The 17579-nt window shown below is 37.4% G+C and overlaps 1 non-coding gene across 1 annotated transcript; it reads right to left on the bottom strand.

The window, feature by feature from the left end:
- Nucleotides 1–17223: 17223 nt before the first annotated feature.
- Nucleotides 17224–17330, bottom strand: LOC128285959 (small nucleolar RNA R71). Its single transcript, XR_008276506.1, has one exon. It is a non-coding gene; the product is annotated as a small nucleolar RNA R71 (small nucleolar RNA).
- Between the last annotated feature and the right edge of the window lie 249 nt (nt 17331–17579).

Raw genomic sequence — 17579 nt, 5'->3', positions numbered from 1 at the left:
GGGATCTCTACGGAACAAGTTGAATGAATCAATCGTCCGATTCGAAGCCAGAATAACAAGTAAAGTCTAGGTGGATTTTTCCTTAGGTATTGTCTTAAGTCAATCAATTTTTCCTAAAAGCATTTCCCCAATTCTTTTCTCTGTGAGTTCTTAGTTTAGATAATTAGTTAATTAAAACAAAACCCCATTATTCCGAGGCTAGATAATAAAAAGACAGTCATTACTAGTACTTTTAGTTCTTTTAGGTTCGACAATCCGGTCTTGCTAAAACTATACTACTGTTCGATAGATACACTTGCCTACATCGCGATAATAGTTAGTCCAAGGATGAGTATTTATAAATATTTAAAACCTATCACGAAATCACGCGATCACTCGCATTGCCACTTCTAAACCTAACGGAGCAATCCCTCTTACGGTACTCAGTATTTTCCCATATGGTACAGTCGAGGTTATTCATCCCAAATTTGGCACTTTTAACATAAACAGTACCCGTCTTGAACCTTTTGTTGATAAAATTGATAGCAGGGATGAGGAGTGTAAACTCCTCGCACCACCATGACCATGCACCAGAAAAGTAAGTCTAGCTTAGACTATAAATAAGCACTTCTCGAAAGGCAACCCGAGCCCTAACGATGTTAACTTCTTTAAAAATTTTAGTTTTAACATCTAATCACTAATTGAGTCATTGAAACACACGTTCTCTAATCCACACGGTAGGGCACACTGGCGTGCCTTAGGCCTTGTCCACACCACGAAAGGAGACACGGTCGTACGATACGATCGTGTGAAAATAGGGTAAAATTTTCCTTAAACACGGGATGCGATAATTAGCCACGGCGTGCGTCACGCCCGTGCCCACCACCTGTGCTCGAGATTGATAAAATAACACAGCCGTGTGCATTGGAACATGGGCATGGGAGAAGCGAACAAAGTAGGACACGGTCGAGCGACACGGCCGGGGGCACCACCACTCCCAAAGAGCATGAGCGTCTGCGAGTCTCAAACATGCCCAAATTCAAAAAAAATTGCAAAACACACAGGCAAAGATTAGGGCACACGGGCGTGCGCCACGACCGTGTGCCCCAAAATCTATATAAACCCCTCACTATACATCATCCCCTTCCTCAAAATCCCTAACCCTACCTGCTGCAACTTCACACGCCCTACCTGCCACGCCCGTGTGCCGACTACAACACCACTTTCGACGATCCAAAGCTCCTCCCTCTTACGTTTGTTCATTTTTTCCCTATATTTTCTTCATTCTTTTACTTATTTCATGATATTTTGTTTTTATTTTGAGCAAATAATCACAGTTATCATGATAGAAACTTGTCATGTTAGTCAATACATTTTGCTGCATTCATCCATTCTTCTTGCTTCATAGATTTCATGCTTACCCACATGCATTCATTCACTAAATATTTCTGTTAGCATTACTCTCGTAGTCCTTTTCACAGTAATGACGTAATTCATTTGATTGGGTTTATTTATAATTGTTCTTTCGTACTTGACTTCTAGGAAATATCTATATTAGTTTTACCATGTATATTTTTCCATGCTATTACTGGGGAGTAATTTTATTTTTATTTCAATTTTCCATTGCAGGTATACTATGTCGACCTCACGTGACAAGAATACTACCATCCCCACTTCAAAGAAAATGAAAGGAGCAACATCCTCCTCAGGTCCTACCGTTGAGATCCATCACCCTTTCCTTAGTTCTCCTTGGGACCTCAGGAGGAACAATTTCAGATATTACGGGCCTGACCCCTAGGTGTGGGCCGCTGCATTGACTGGGCTGCACTCGAAAAAATTCAGATGGCTGACGTGGTCTGAGCCCTCTTGACGACTGAACTGTGGGGGCTCTTCTTTGAGATCATTGAGCCGACATACCTCAAGCTCACGATGGAACTCTGCTTGACCTTCCATCTTCAAGTCATTATGACAAACTTCGACGATCCTGGAACGGTCCAATTCTGCCTTGGTGGTCTAGTGCGCCAGTTGAGTGTACCAGAGTTTGGAATTGCAATAACCCAGTACACGGAGGAGTTCATGGATGACAATGAACTCCACACCCTCCATCGCCACATCCACTACTCTTCCTCAAAGTGCTAGAAGGACCTTGTCCCTATTTTTGCCACCTATGATCCTAGCCGCTCTAAGGCGTCGGCCCTCGCCCCATCCCTGCGATACCTACATACCATTTTGGCCCACACTCTGACAGGACGGCAAGAGAGCCCTGGCATCGTCAACACTCACAACGCCTACTTCTTGTGGAGCATGGCGAACGGGCACGTCTTTGACCTTGCTTACTTCATTGCCCTCGCCATTCGCCATCAGACGGAGTGACATAGGAGAGGAGTTATCTCTATCGGGCCCTATGTGACTCGATTGGCTCGGTACTTTGGGCTCCTCAACACAGTGGAACAATCATCCTCCCTCACTCTCATCGGCTAGATGTCCCCGCAGGGCATCTCGAGCATGCTACATATGAGGATGATCGAGAAACGACGTGGCACCCACCCTCCTTAGTACTGCCTCATTTAGTCTACCGAGGAGGAGGACCTAGAGGACATTACTGATGATGTCCCTCCACGTCATGAAGACCCACCGTCTCAGCCACCACCCATACATCATCCATGTAACACCCCGTACCCGAGACCGTTACCGGAGTCGAACACGAGGTGCTAACCGACTAATTCATTTACTCTCGCAGTCCAATTAAAAATTTTTTTCTAGACGACTGGCTAACTGCGTCACTGTCACATTAAAAATCATAACTTGAGTTCCACAACTCAAAAATCAGATTCGTAATTTTTCCCTAAAACTAGACTCATATGTCCATCTACATATTTTTTCTTATAATTTTTGGTAGGGCCAATTAGTACAGTTTATTAGTTAAAGTTTCCCCTAATCCAGGGTTTGACTACACTGACCTTCACACATTCCGAATTGGATATCTCCCTGTACAGGGCTTCAATACTGATAACGTTTGTTTCTATAGAAACTAGACTCAGAGAGGAATCTATAATATATGGAATGACTCCTAATTATCTCTGGTTAATTTACAATGAATTTCCAAAGTCGGAACAGGGATTCCAGAAACCATTCTGGCCCTGTTTCACAAAAACCTAAATATCTCTTAACATACAACTCATATGACCGTTTCGTTTCTTCCATATGAAAGTAGATTCATCAAGGCTCATTTACATAATTTATTCACTATTTAATTCCATCTCTACTATTTTTAGTGATTTTTCACATCCACATCACTGCTGCTACCAGCATCTATTTTTAGGGTAGACTTTATCTAACACATAGTTTCTATGACTCAACTAACCCTCTTGCATATATAGTCCAAAATATAATCAAGATGAACCATTCTAATGGCTGATCGTTGCCAAACATTTCCATGCCTCTTAATGAGCATATACATATCGAATGATTATAACATTATGCTCAAAACATTTATAAGCCATTTTCGCATGGCTATCTAAAATTATACAAATCCAAAGGGTCCATGACCCACAACAAAAGGGGTAGTCCTATACATTGACCAAAATATCCTCTCACTACTAGTCTATTCCATACATGCCATAAGATATTCCCAAAACATAGCAGTACCAAACGGTGGGTAGTGATAGTGTGACTAGTTGCTGACGATCCCCGAGCCTATAGCTTCCAATGAGATCTATAAAACAGAGGAAACAAAGTAAACAGAGTAAGCATTACAATGCTTAGTAAGTTTTAAGCAAAGGTCAACAGATAGCAACCAAATCATAACATAGTTGTTCGTATTTTTATTTCACTCTTCCTTCGGCATACTATCCCTTTTCCGAATATGCACATCTCATCATATACAATAGGCGGATAAACTCTCACATAAAAGTGAGCTCATGTGACATAGATATATCGTATGATTTCACATAACCTCTCACACTAAACCGATGTCACATAATCATAGGAATAGTCCCATAGATTGCTCTCATGTGCATCATATATAAACTTGGAGTACATACTGTTTAACCTTTCGCATTGCGTATATTTATAAGCAATTCTTATTACGAAGTCTTACCGGACATAATCTCCACACGTAGTCATCGGGTCTTACCCGGACATAATCTCCACACGTAGTCATCGGGTCTCACCCGGAACATATTTCCAAGTTTCATGTACATTTAATCACGTGTTACAACATTCACATTAGCCATTCGGCTTTACCACACATACACATCACACATATATTTCACATTAGCCATTCGGCTTTACCACATATACATATCACACATATATTTCACATTAGCCCTTTGGCTTTACCACATATACACATCACACATATATTTCACATTAGCCATTCGGCTTTACCACATATACATATCACACATATGTTTCACATTCATCACATCGGCCATTAGGCCTTATCACATATATATATACCTTCACATTCATCACATCGGCCATTAGGCCTTATCACATATATACTCTTTCACATTCATCACATTGGCCATTAGGCCTTATCACATATATATACACCTTCACATTCATCACATTGGCCATTAGGCCTTATCACATATATATACACCTTCACATTCATCACATCGGCCATTAGGCCTTATCACATATATACTCTTTCACATTCATCACATTGGCCATTAGGCCTTATCACATATATACTCTTTCACATTCATCACATTGGCCATTAGGCCTTATCACATATATACATCTCCTACATATTTCATATTTTTCTTGTACATCAATTTCAGCAATAGCTCATAAGCAACTCAAATAATTTCATCAAAGTTTACAACAAAATCACCTATTCACTACAAGCGCTTTTCTTTTCCGAGCAACAGTCGCTAAATTGTTTATAACTGGAGCTACAAAACTCAAAATCAATTGCCGTTAATTTTCCCCGAATGTAGACTCATGTATCATTCATCCATAAAATTTTCAGAATTTTAGGTTTGGCCAATCAATACTAGATTTTTCTTAAAGTTTCCCCTGTTTCACTGTTTGACCAATCTGACCACTCTTCACTACGAATCAAATTTTTCATTGTACAGAATTCATAATGTGTTTTATTTGATTCCATTTGAAACTAGACTCATTAAGGAGTCTAAGAATATAAATCTTATCTCATAACCATTTTTGTACAAATTATAATGATTTTCCAAAAACAGAATAGGGGATTTCGGAGTCATTCCGACACTGTCCTGGACAACTTTAAATATCTCTTTATAGGAAATTCCTTTGCTTCCACGGTCTCTTTTATAAGAAACTAGACCAACTAAGCTTTGATTGCATGTTTTATTCAGCCTATAATTCCACACCAACCATTTATAGTGATTTTCTAAAATCACATTACTGCTGCTGTCCAAGCAATTTATTACAATTTGCTCTTAATTTTCCAAGTCCAAACACTTATGAACTTACCATTTGGGCTTAAGACATATCATGGCCACATCATATCTTATCAAATCAACTCATTATGTCCTATTATGATTGAATTTACTCAACGATTAATCGCTTAAAACTTACCTCGGATGTGGTCGAACGATTTCGGCGGCTATTCGATCACTTCTTCCCTTCCCTTATCCAACTTGATTCTCTAGGCTCTTGAGCTTAATAAAACAAACAAATTGACTTAATCATTTGAGCATCGAAAAGAGGAATACAAGATACTTAGCAAATATATATACTCATTAGGCAATAAAGTCGCATATGTGCGAAATCATGAATCGAACTCAACACATTAGTTAATATTCCTCTTAGCCGAATTTTCTAAGCCAAGAATAGGCATCAATATGCTTGCCTCTAACCGAATGCATGCACACTAATTTCCCCTCATGTGGCCGAATATACATGTCCATGTTGAGGCCAATTATACACTTAATACCACACAAAAACAGCATACATTTTACTACTAACGCATTACATATCGTAGCTCAATACACCTCTCTCATTTACTTCATAACCGAAACATCATCACAAGCAAATATACACTTGAAATAGTATATATGTCATACCAATACATCATGTGCAAACATATATTCATGTAGGTGCAAGGGCGAATTCTCAAGTGGCTTATATCCAAATATATACACATATCCAAAGCTTAAATCTTACTTACCATGCAACAAGCATGAATCATACTTATGGATATACCATGGCGAATACCACAACACCATAATTTTGGTCATGATTAAACAAAGAACTTAGTATCTCCTTCAAAAATGCTAAAAGAAAATCTAAGAGTCCTCAATCCCCATCACATGTTTCATTATCAAGCTTGATATTTAGCATGCAATGGCATTAACACCACATTCACTTTGGCGAATTTCATTCCCATGACATAGCAAAGATTTGAACCATGGGATAACAAGAACATCAAGCTAGCAACTAAAAACATGCATGAATCTCATGGCACAACCTCAAACATACCTTAATCTTGATGCAAGTATAGCCAACCTCTTCCTAATCCTCTTCAAAACCAAACATGAAGCAAAATTCCTTCCTTCCTCTAGTATTTTCGGTCAAGGGAGAAAAATGGATGAACAAATTTTTTTTCTTCTCTTTCCTCAATACACTGCAGGGGGGTTCACTCACACACATTTTTTTTCATTCTTTATTACCCATACTTATTTGTTTATTGTTTCTCCCTAATGCACCAACAAAACGTGTTTCATGACATGTTTTGCCCATGATTCCTTGTCATGGCCGGCCACTAGAACTTGGGGGAAATTTGACATGCAAGTCCTCCCTTTGACTACATGCACTATTAGGTCCTTATAGATTAGCCTTTCACTTTTCAAAAGTGTCACACAAGTCCTACTAATTGAATTCACATGTAATCGGCTAAATCGGAACTTGAAATTTTCACACATTCATAATTACATATTCTAGACAATAAATATTACATTCAAACATTTCGGTGACTCGGTTTAGCGGTCCCGAAACCACTTCCCGACTAGGGTCAATTTTGGTGTCACAACTCTCCCCACTTAAGAAATTTTCGTCCCGAAAATCTTACCGACGCATGGTTTAGGATAACGTCCTCTTATTGAATTACGTCCATATGAACATTTCTACAAGTATGCACATATATCTCATTCTCTTGATTTCATAAGCAATAATCACTTAATTTAATTCACAAATGCATTTCGAACACATATCAAGCACATACTAACATATATAATTCACATCATCAACCCACATATTTGTAACCCATATTTTCATCCATGTATAAGTCGTAACTCGGCGAAATTACACATATACTCAAACATCCCAATAAATATCCTTTATAACTCCATCGTATCTCAATATTCAACTTCCACACACTGAACATTTAATTCATTCAGACATACGAACATACCTCATTGCTGGAATTTTTTTGCAAGCGTATTAATCGAAATTTTACAAGAAGATTGCTCATCTCCGAATCACGTACCTTCGGATTTAACCGGATATAGCGACTCGCTCGATTGTCTTGGGACATAGTCCGGTTATAGTGATTCGCACAATTGCCTTCGAATTAGCCCGGATTTAGTCACTTAGCACAAAAGCCTTCGGACTTAGCCGGATACCATTCAATAACCAAGCACATATATCAACAAATCAAAACACATTCTTATTACATTCTCATTACCAAAGCTCAAACACAAGACACTTATCATATTTACAATTTCGCTCAATAGCCACACACCGAGAGCATGATTTGATTTACTTAAAACATGATCTAATCAAATCATAATTTAAGCTCTATTTACTCAAAACTTACTTCACATTACCAACCCTTATGTTCATACACAAAGATCAACTTAGCTAAGGGCGGTAGCTCGTTTATCAATCGACGACTACTTACTTGTAAGGGCTCAACTAATTCAAGCACATATAGCTCTTACAATGCCATATCCTAGATATGGTCTTACATATTCTCATATATCGAGCCGATGCCATGTCCTAGGCATGGTCTTACACATTATCTCAAATCAATGCCTTTGTCCCAGACGAGGTCTTGCATGAATTCCACTTCACACACTTAGTGCCCACTGACCGATCTCGCACTCATAGTGCTCGGTTAAAGGGATTTACACACACACAGTGCCTCTAATCTTTCACACACATAGTGCTCTTATTCATTCATTATTACACATTGAAATGACTTACCCAAGTCTATAAACATCACGTATGTACACTTTTAAACATATCGTCTCATATAAATTTGAATTCGTATAGTAATGAACACTTAAACTTTGCTCAATTTACCGGCACGAAGCCTACTAGGCACGAAGGCCCGAATACACGTCACTAGCATGATTGCTCTTCGGGACCTAGCCCGGATACATCACTAGCACGAATGCTCTTCGGAACTTAGTCCGGATACATCACTAGCACGAATGCTCTTCGGAATTTAGCCCGGATACATCACTAGCACGATTGCTCTTCGGAACTTAGTCCGGATACGTCACTAGCACGAATGCTCTTCGGAATTTAGCCCGGATACATCACTAGCACGAATGCTCTTCGGAACTTAGTCCGGATACATCACTAGCACGAATGCTCTTCGGAATTTAGCCCGGATACATCACTAGCACGAATGCTCTTGAACTTAGCTGGATATAACCACAAGCACAATTGCCTTCGGGTCTTAACCCGGGTATAACAACTCACACAAATGCCTTCGGGTCTTAGCCCGGATATATTCACTAGCATAAATGCCTTCGGGACTTAGCCCGGGTATCATTCAAATGCTCATGTACACATATATCAACAATCACGTCACATCCATATTTCATTCTCAATTCTCATGTACATATACACATATAGCAATACACATTAGTATATCATTTACATTACTTGAATACAAACACAACATGCTTATCAACCATTCAACTTCCACTCCATAGCCACATACAAAATCACATATACCCTTAATTCAATCCGAATCGAAATTCAAATACGAGTACATGATACGTGCACTGATCAACTTAATAGTTTAGGCATATCTAAGTGAAGTTATATCGCAAATTCTCATAGTCGAAGCTTGCTACACTCGATCGGGATCAAGATTCATTACAATACAAACAACCACCTTTTACTAGTCAAAATCATCACACTATCATTTTATCACTTTATGGCATGTATAAATAGACTCACGCGTGCTACATTAGTCCTAGAATCGACTAAACCGTAGCTCGATACCAATAAAATTGTAACACCTGCACTGCGAGACCGTTACGGAGTTGAACACGAGGTGCTAACCGACTAATTCATTTACTCTCGCAGTCCAATTAAAATTCTTTTTCCAGACGACTGGCTAACTGCATCACTGTCACCTTAAAAATCATAACTTGAGTTCCACAACTCGAAAATCAGATTCGTAATTTTTCCCTGAAACTAGACTCATATGTCCATCTACGTATTTTTTCTTAGAATTTTTGGTCAGGCCAATTAGTACAGTTTATTAGTTAAAGTTTCCCCTAATCCAGGGTTCGACTACACTGACCTTCACACATTCCGAATTGGATATCTCCCTGTACAGGGCTTCAATACTGATGCGTTTGTTCCTATAGAAACTAGACTCAGAGAGGAATCTATACATATATGGCATGACTCCTAATTATCTCTGGTTAATTTACAATGAATTTCCCAAGTCGGAACAGGGATTCCAGAAACCGTTCTGGCCCTGTTTCACAAAAACCTAAATATCTCTTAACATACAACTGATATGACCGTTTCGTTTCTTCCATATGAAAGTAGATTAATCAAGGCTCATTTACATAATTTATTCACTATTTAATTCCATTTCTACTATTTTTAGTGATTTTTCACATCCACATCACTGCTGCTGCCAGCATCTATTTTTAGGGTAGACTTTATCTAACACATAGTTTCTATGACTCAACTAACCCTCTTGCATATATAGTCCAAAATATAATCAAGATGAACCATTCTAATGGCTGATCGTTGCCAAACATTTCCATGCCTCTTAATGAGCATATACATATCGAATGATTATAACATTATGCTCAAAACATTTATAAGCCATTTTCGCATGGCTATCTAAAATTATACAAATCCAAAGGGTCCATGACCCACAACAAAAGGGTAGTCCTATACATTGACCAAAATATCCTCTCACTACTAGTCTATTCCATACATGCCATAAGATATTCCCAAAACGTAGCAGTACCAAGCGGTGGGTAGTGATAGTGTGACTAGTTCTTGACGATCCCCGAGCACAGTAGCTTCCAACGAGATCTATAAAACAGAGGAAACAAAGTAAACAGAGTAAGCATTACAATGCTTAGTAAGTTTTAAGCAGTGTCAACAGATAACAACCAAATCATAACATAGTTGTTCGTATTTTCATTCACTCTTCCTTCGGGCATACTATCCCCTTTTCCGAATATGCACATCTCATCATATACAATAGGCAGATAAACTCTCACATAAAAGTGAGCTCATGTGACATAGATATATCGTATGATTTCACATAACCTCTCACACTAAACCGATGTCACATAATCATAGGAATAGTCCCATAGATTGCTCTCGTGTGCATCATATATAAACTTGTAGTACATACCTGTTTAACCTTTCGCATTGCGTATATTTATAAGCAATTCTTATTACGAAGTCTTACCGGACATAATCTCCACACGTAGTCATCGGGTCTTACCGGACATAATCTCCACACGTAGTCATCGGGTCTCACCGGAACATATTTCAAGTTTCATGTACATTTAATCACATGTTACAACATTCACATTAGCCATTCGGCTTTACCACACATACACATCACACATATATTTCACATTAGCCATTCGGCTTTACCACATATACATATCACACATATATTTCACATTAGCCCTTCGGCTTTACCACATATACACATCACACATATATTTCACATTAGCCATTCGGCTTTACCACATATGCATATCACACATATGTTTCACATTCATCACATCGGCCATTAGGCCTTATCACATATATACTCTTTCACATTCATCACATTGGCCATTAGGCCTTATCACATATATATACACCTTCACATTCATCACATTGGCCATTAGGCCTTATCACATATATATACACCTTCACATTCATCACATCGGCCATTAGGCCTTATCACATATATACTCTTTCACATTCATCACATTGGCCATTAGGCCTTATCACATATATACTCTTTCACATTCATCACATTGGCCATTAGGCCTTATCACATATATACATCTCCTACATATTTCATATTTTTCTTGTACATCAATTTCAGCAATAGCTCATAAGCAACTCAAATAATTTCATCAAAGTTTACAACAAAATCACCTATTCACTACAAGCAGTTTTCTTTTCCTGAGCAACAGTCACTAAATTGTTTATAACTGGAGCTACAAAACTCAAATTCAATTGCTGTTAATTTTCCCCGAATGTAGACTCATGTATCTTTCATCCATAAAATTTTCAGAATTTTAGGTTTGGCCAATCAATACCAGATTTTTCTTAAAGTTTCCCCTGTTTCACTGTTTGACCAATCTGATCACTCTTCACTGCGAATCAAATTTTTCATTGTACAGAATTCATAATGTGTTTTATTTGATTCCATTTGAAACTAGACTCATTAAGGAGTCTAAGCATATAAATCTTATCCCATAACCATTTTGTACAAATTATAATGATTTTCCAAAAATGTAAGCAGGGATTTGAGTCATTCCGACAATCGTCCCGCACAACTTTAAATATCTCTTTATAGGAAATTCCTTTGCTTCCACGGTCTCTTTTATAAGAAACTAGACCAACTAAGCTTTGATTACATGTTTTATTCAGCCTATAATTCCACACCAACCATTTATAGTGATTTTCTAAAATCACATTACTGCTGCTGTCCAAGCAATTTATTACAATTTGCTCTTAATTTTCCAAGTCCAAACACTTATGAACTTACCATTTGGGCTTAAGACATATCATGGCCACATCATATCTTATCAAATCAACTCATTATGTCCTATTATGACTGAATTTACTCAACGATTAATCGCTTAAAACTTACCTCGGATGTGGTCGAACGATTTCGTGACTATTCGATCACTTCTTCCCTTCCTTATCCAACTTGATCCTCTAGGCTCTTGAGCTTAATAAAACAAACAAATTGACTTAATCATTTGAGCATCGAAAAGAGGAATACAAGATACTTAGCCAATATATATACTCATTAGGCATCAAAGTCGCATATGTGCGAAATCATGAATCGAACTCAACACATTAGTTAATATTCCTCTTAGCCGAATTTTCTAAGCCAAGAATAGGCATCAATATGCTTGCCTCTAACCGAATGCATGCACACCAATTTCCCCTCATGTGGCGAATATACATGTCCATGTTGAGGCCAATTATACACTTAATACCACACAAAAACAGCATACATTTTACTACTAACGCATTACATATCGTAGCTCAATACACCTCTCTCATTTACTTCATAACCGAAACATCATCACAAGCAAATATACACTTGAAATAGTATATATGTCATACCAATACATCATGTGCAAACATATATTCATGTAGGTGCAAGGGCCGAATTCTCAAGTGGCTTATATCCAAATATATACACATATCCAAAGCTTAAATCTTACTTACCATGCAACATGCATGAATCATACTTATGGATATACCATGGCCAAATACCACAACACCATAATTTTGGTCATGATTAAACAAAGAACTTAGTATCTCCTTCAAAAATGCTAAAAGAAAATCTAAGAGTCCTCAATCCCCCATCACATGTTTCATTATCAAGCTTGATATTTAGCATGCAATGGCATTAACACCACATTCACTTTGGCCGAATTTCATTCCCATGACATAGCAAAGATTTGAACCATGGGATAACAAGAACATCAAGCTAGCAACTAAAAACATGCATGAATCTCGTGGCACAACCTCAAACATACCTTAATCTTGATGCAAGTATAGCCAACCTCTTCCTAATCCTCTTCAAAACCAAACATGAAGCAAAATTCCTTCCTTCCTCTAGTATTTTCGGTCAAGGGAGAAAAAATGGATGAACAAATTTTTTTTTCTTCTCTTTTCCTCAATACACTGCAGGGGGGTTCACTCACACACATTTTTTTCATTCTTTATTACCCATACTTATTTGTTTATTGTTTCTCCCTAATGCACCAACAAAACATGTTTCATGACATGTTTTGCCCATGATTCCTTGTCATGGCGGCCACTAGAACTTGGGGGAATTTGACATGCAAGTCCTCCCTTTGACTACATGCACTATTAGGTCCTTATAGATTAGCCTTTCACTTTTCAAAAGTGTCACACAAGTCCTACTAATTGAATTCACATGTAATCGGCTAAATCGGAACTTGAAATTTTCACACATTCATAATTACATATTCTAGACAATAAATATTACATTCAAACATTTCGGTGACTCGGTTTAGCGGTCCCGAAACCACTTCCCGACTAGGGTCAATTTTGGGCTGTCACAATCCAGTTCATGCGGCGGCTTCATACTCTGACGTCTCTGAATGCCTTACTCGATTTGAGCAGCAGTGTTTTCAGCGTTTTGATCACATTGATGCTACTCTTCATCAGATTTGTCAGCAGCTTCACATCTCATCGCCACCAACGCCTCCACCTCGCGAACCATCCAGCGATGATGATGTTTAAAAACTTTTTATTTATTATTTTTATTTTCTCTTTTATCTTTATTTATCTTCTTTAAGCACTTTTTATTTCATTTTCCTTTACTATTAGTTTAATTTTTTTTACAATTTTTATTTTCGGCTATTTCATTACGAGTAATTATGCTTCCTTATATTTCTTAAAGAGTTCCTGATTTTATCACAGCCATAAAGAGCTCCAATGGCAAAGGTTCTCCACGACTGCCATGTCCTACTCGACCACGACCATAGCTACTACCAGATATAATATTCTTTTGGTGCAGGACTTATGGACTAATGAACCTCTACCACCACTGGAGTATCCTCCTCCACTCTCATCATTGCCTTGGCCGATTATTTTCCATAACTCCAATTCAAGGAGTTCATTCATCATTCAGGAAGTTTCACTTCTCTCTCTATTTTTATGATTATAAATCTATATTTTTCAATATATCTATCTTTTTATATTGAGGGCAATGTACATCTTAAGTGTGGGGGGTCTTTATATCATTATCAGAAATCCTTGAATTTTGTCTTATTCTCGCATGAATCACTCAAATCACTATTAGAATGAATTTTAATTAACTTATGGTTTTTATTGATATGTCTTCAATTAAAACATAGGCATTTATGCATTGATTGTTTAAACTTTAAGACATTAGGGAATCAAGCATGATAAGTTGATTTTTGAAGAATTAAAAAACTTTTAGGTTACTTCCCTCAGTTTAGGTATTATCTTGAGTTGAAATTCACAAGTTTAAACATCAAAATGCCATATTTTTTTTGTGAGATCTTGAGCCTTTAGAGCATATTTTATTTATTTCATGCTCACTTTTATTATGAGTGCGTTAGTATTGATTTGTTATTCTAGAACTTGTTTGATTATGCATGTCAAGACCACACCATTTGATTTGATATGTCGAGATGATAAAGGCATTTAGGTTTAACCCACTCACTCCAAAAATGCCTACCTTCATAATTAACCCTTAGTGAACCCCGTTGAGCCTAACAAGCCATCAATTGATTTACCCTCAATATTAACCCATAACCCATTATTGTTGAAATCCCGTAATTTGATCCCTATTTTTGTCGAGATTTGATTTGAACTAATTGCTTAGCTATGTTTTAATCTTTGTTGCAACAATTAAGTTCTATGTTATTTGATTCAAGTAAAAAAAAAAACAATACTTACATACATATTAGTAGTAATTTGTCATTTTTGAGCTTGAGTGTTAATTCCATATTCTGATAAGAAGCTCACTTGTATTCAACTAATAATTAGTTATTTTTCTAGTTAGGTGATTTCTTCAATTCAATCTCAATTCTAACCTTTTCTTTTAGCTTGTGACCACACCCCCTAACCAAAGCCAAGTTACAACCCTCTAAAGACCTTTTTTGATTGATGTATCATCTCAATATATAGTGGTGGAGATTTTATTTTCATGCAAGCCTATGATAATAACTTTTCATATTGACTAATAAGTGCTTTACTTGATGTCCTTAAACACCTCGAGTGATTTGAGTGAATCTTTAGTGAGGATGTTAAACTCTGTGATATTTTGATGAAAGGTGATTACTTAGATGAGGGGGGACACCTATGTTTTCATGAAAAAATGCTCAACTTGGAATGTTTGAAACTTTGATGTACTTTTAGTTGAATTTTCAATGTATGATTACTTACGGATTATTTTGAGATATTATTGATAGGGATTATAAATTGAGAATAATTTATTTTGATTGTGAGTTGAGGATTTTGCTTGAGGACAAGCAAACGCTTAAGTGTGGGGGTATTTGATAAGTCGTAACTTATATATATTTTTATCCCTTGCTTAGCACATTTATGGATGGTTTCTCCTTAGATTTGGTGAATTCAATGTTTTTAATCCTTTAATTTTTATGTTTTATACTTAGGTGAGCATAGGAGAGTAAAAAGAGCGAGAAATGGGCCAAAAACGGAGAAAATGGACCCACGTGGGAAATCAACACGGCCTGGACTTCCTCACACAGGAGTGCCACACGGCTGTGTCCATTTGACAGGATCGAAGTATGACTTACATGGGTAGACTACACGCTCATGCCTATTCAACAGCCTTGACCACAGGCTGGAGTAATCGCACACACGAGCGTGTCCCTGCCGAGCCCAAGTATAGCCCTATTCAGAAAAGACCACTTTGGAGGGCTCTTAAGCATTCTAAAGCCTATTTAAACACTAGATGAGGAACTTAGAATGGACACAGGGAGTAGGAAGTAAGGAATTACTCAAGAGAAGCCGTAGGAAGCAAGGAATTACTCAAGGGAAGCCAATTGGTCCATCTCGGAAGCCAGATTCATCGTCATGACTGAAGATCTCCCTTCAATTTCCATTCAGGGGTTTTGGGTTTTCTTTATGTTTTGTATTCATTATTCTTCTGAGATGTTTTCTTTTATAATTATGAACTAAACCCCCCAAATACCTAAGGGGAATGAAACCTAAGACAAATCTTGTTATTATTATCTGAATTGTATGATAAATATTTGACTTGTTCTTAATTATGTATTCTTAATTCTTATTTTAATATTCAGGATATTGATTCAAGTTAATGCTCTTATTCAGAGGAGGAAAAGACCCTGTCTAAGAGTAAATTTGTCGTAATTAAGTGGAGTTGATTGCACGCCTAGAGATAGGGTGATAAGATTTTGTCAGATTAGGGTGAAACCTAATAAAGGGATCCATAGATCGAATTAATGTAACACTAGGACGATAATTAGAAAGAGATTTCAATTAATCAACCTAGGGTTGGATGTTATTAGTCTCGAGAGAGATAATAATATAAATTAGGGATTTCTACGAGTCAAGTCAAATGAATAAACCGTTTGATTCAGAGTCAAATAACAAGTGAATTCTAGGCAGATTTTTCCTTGGGTATTGTCTTAATCAATCGAATTTTCCCAAAAGTTTTTCCCAATTTCTCTCTATGCACTCTTAGTTCAGTTAATTAGTTCAGATAAACAAATCCCTTAATTTTTAGGATAGATAATAAAAAGAAAGTAACTACTAGTACTCTTGGTTCTTTTGGGTTCGACAATCCGGTCTTGCTAAAGCTATACTACTGTTCGATAGGTACACTTGCCTTTATCGTGATCATAGTTAGTTTCAAGAATGATTAATTATAAATTTTTAATACCTATTGCGAATATCACGTATCAGCCATGCCAGTATTTAATGATCTTAATCTGGGTATTAGGAGACTCGAAATTGAGGCACAACAGTTCAAGCTGAAGCCAGTCATGTTTCAGATGCTGCAGACAGTTGGCCAATTCAGTGGAATGCCTACTGAAGATCCTCACCTACACTTAAGACTATTTATGGAGGTGAATGATTCTTTCAAGTTAGCCGGAGTACCAGAAGATGCATTACGATTGAAGCTGTTCCCATATTCACTGAGGGACAGAGCTCGAGCCTGGTTGAACAAATTTGCCACCAAACTCAATTTCCACATGGCAAGAGTTAGCAAAAAAATTCCTTATGAAGTATTTCCCACCTAGCAAGAATGCTAAGTTGAGGAACGAGATCACTGCCTTTCAACAAATAGATGATGAGTCCTTGTATGAGGCATAGAAAAGGTACAAAGAGTTATTACGAAAGTGCCCTCATCATGGAATCCCACATTGCATCCAACTTGAGACATTTTATAATGGTCTCAATGCTCACACGAGGATGGTAGTGGACGCTTCTGCTAATGGTGCTCTCGTTTTTAAGTCTTATAATGAGGCTTATGAAATTATAGAGAGGATTGCCAGCAACAATTACCAATGGCCAACCAATAGAGCAGTGTCAGGAAGATGAGTTGCTGGAATACATGAAGTAGATGCTCTTACTTCACTTGCATATCAGGTATTATTAATACCTTC

This window comes from Gossypium arboreum, chromosome 12 (assembly GCF_025698485.1).
Source record: "Gossypium arboreum isolate Shixiya-1 chromosome 12, ASM2569848v2, whole genome shotgun sequence".
Classification (NCBI taxonomy): Eukaryota; Viridiplantae; Streptophyta; class Magnoliopsida; order Malvales; family Malvaceae; genus Gossypium; species Gossypium arboreum.
Note: the sequence above shows the minus strand (reverse complement) of the source record. Positions and strands in the feature narration are given on the sequence as shown.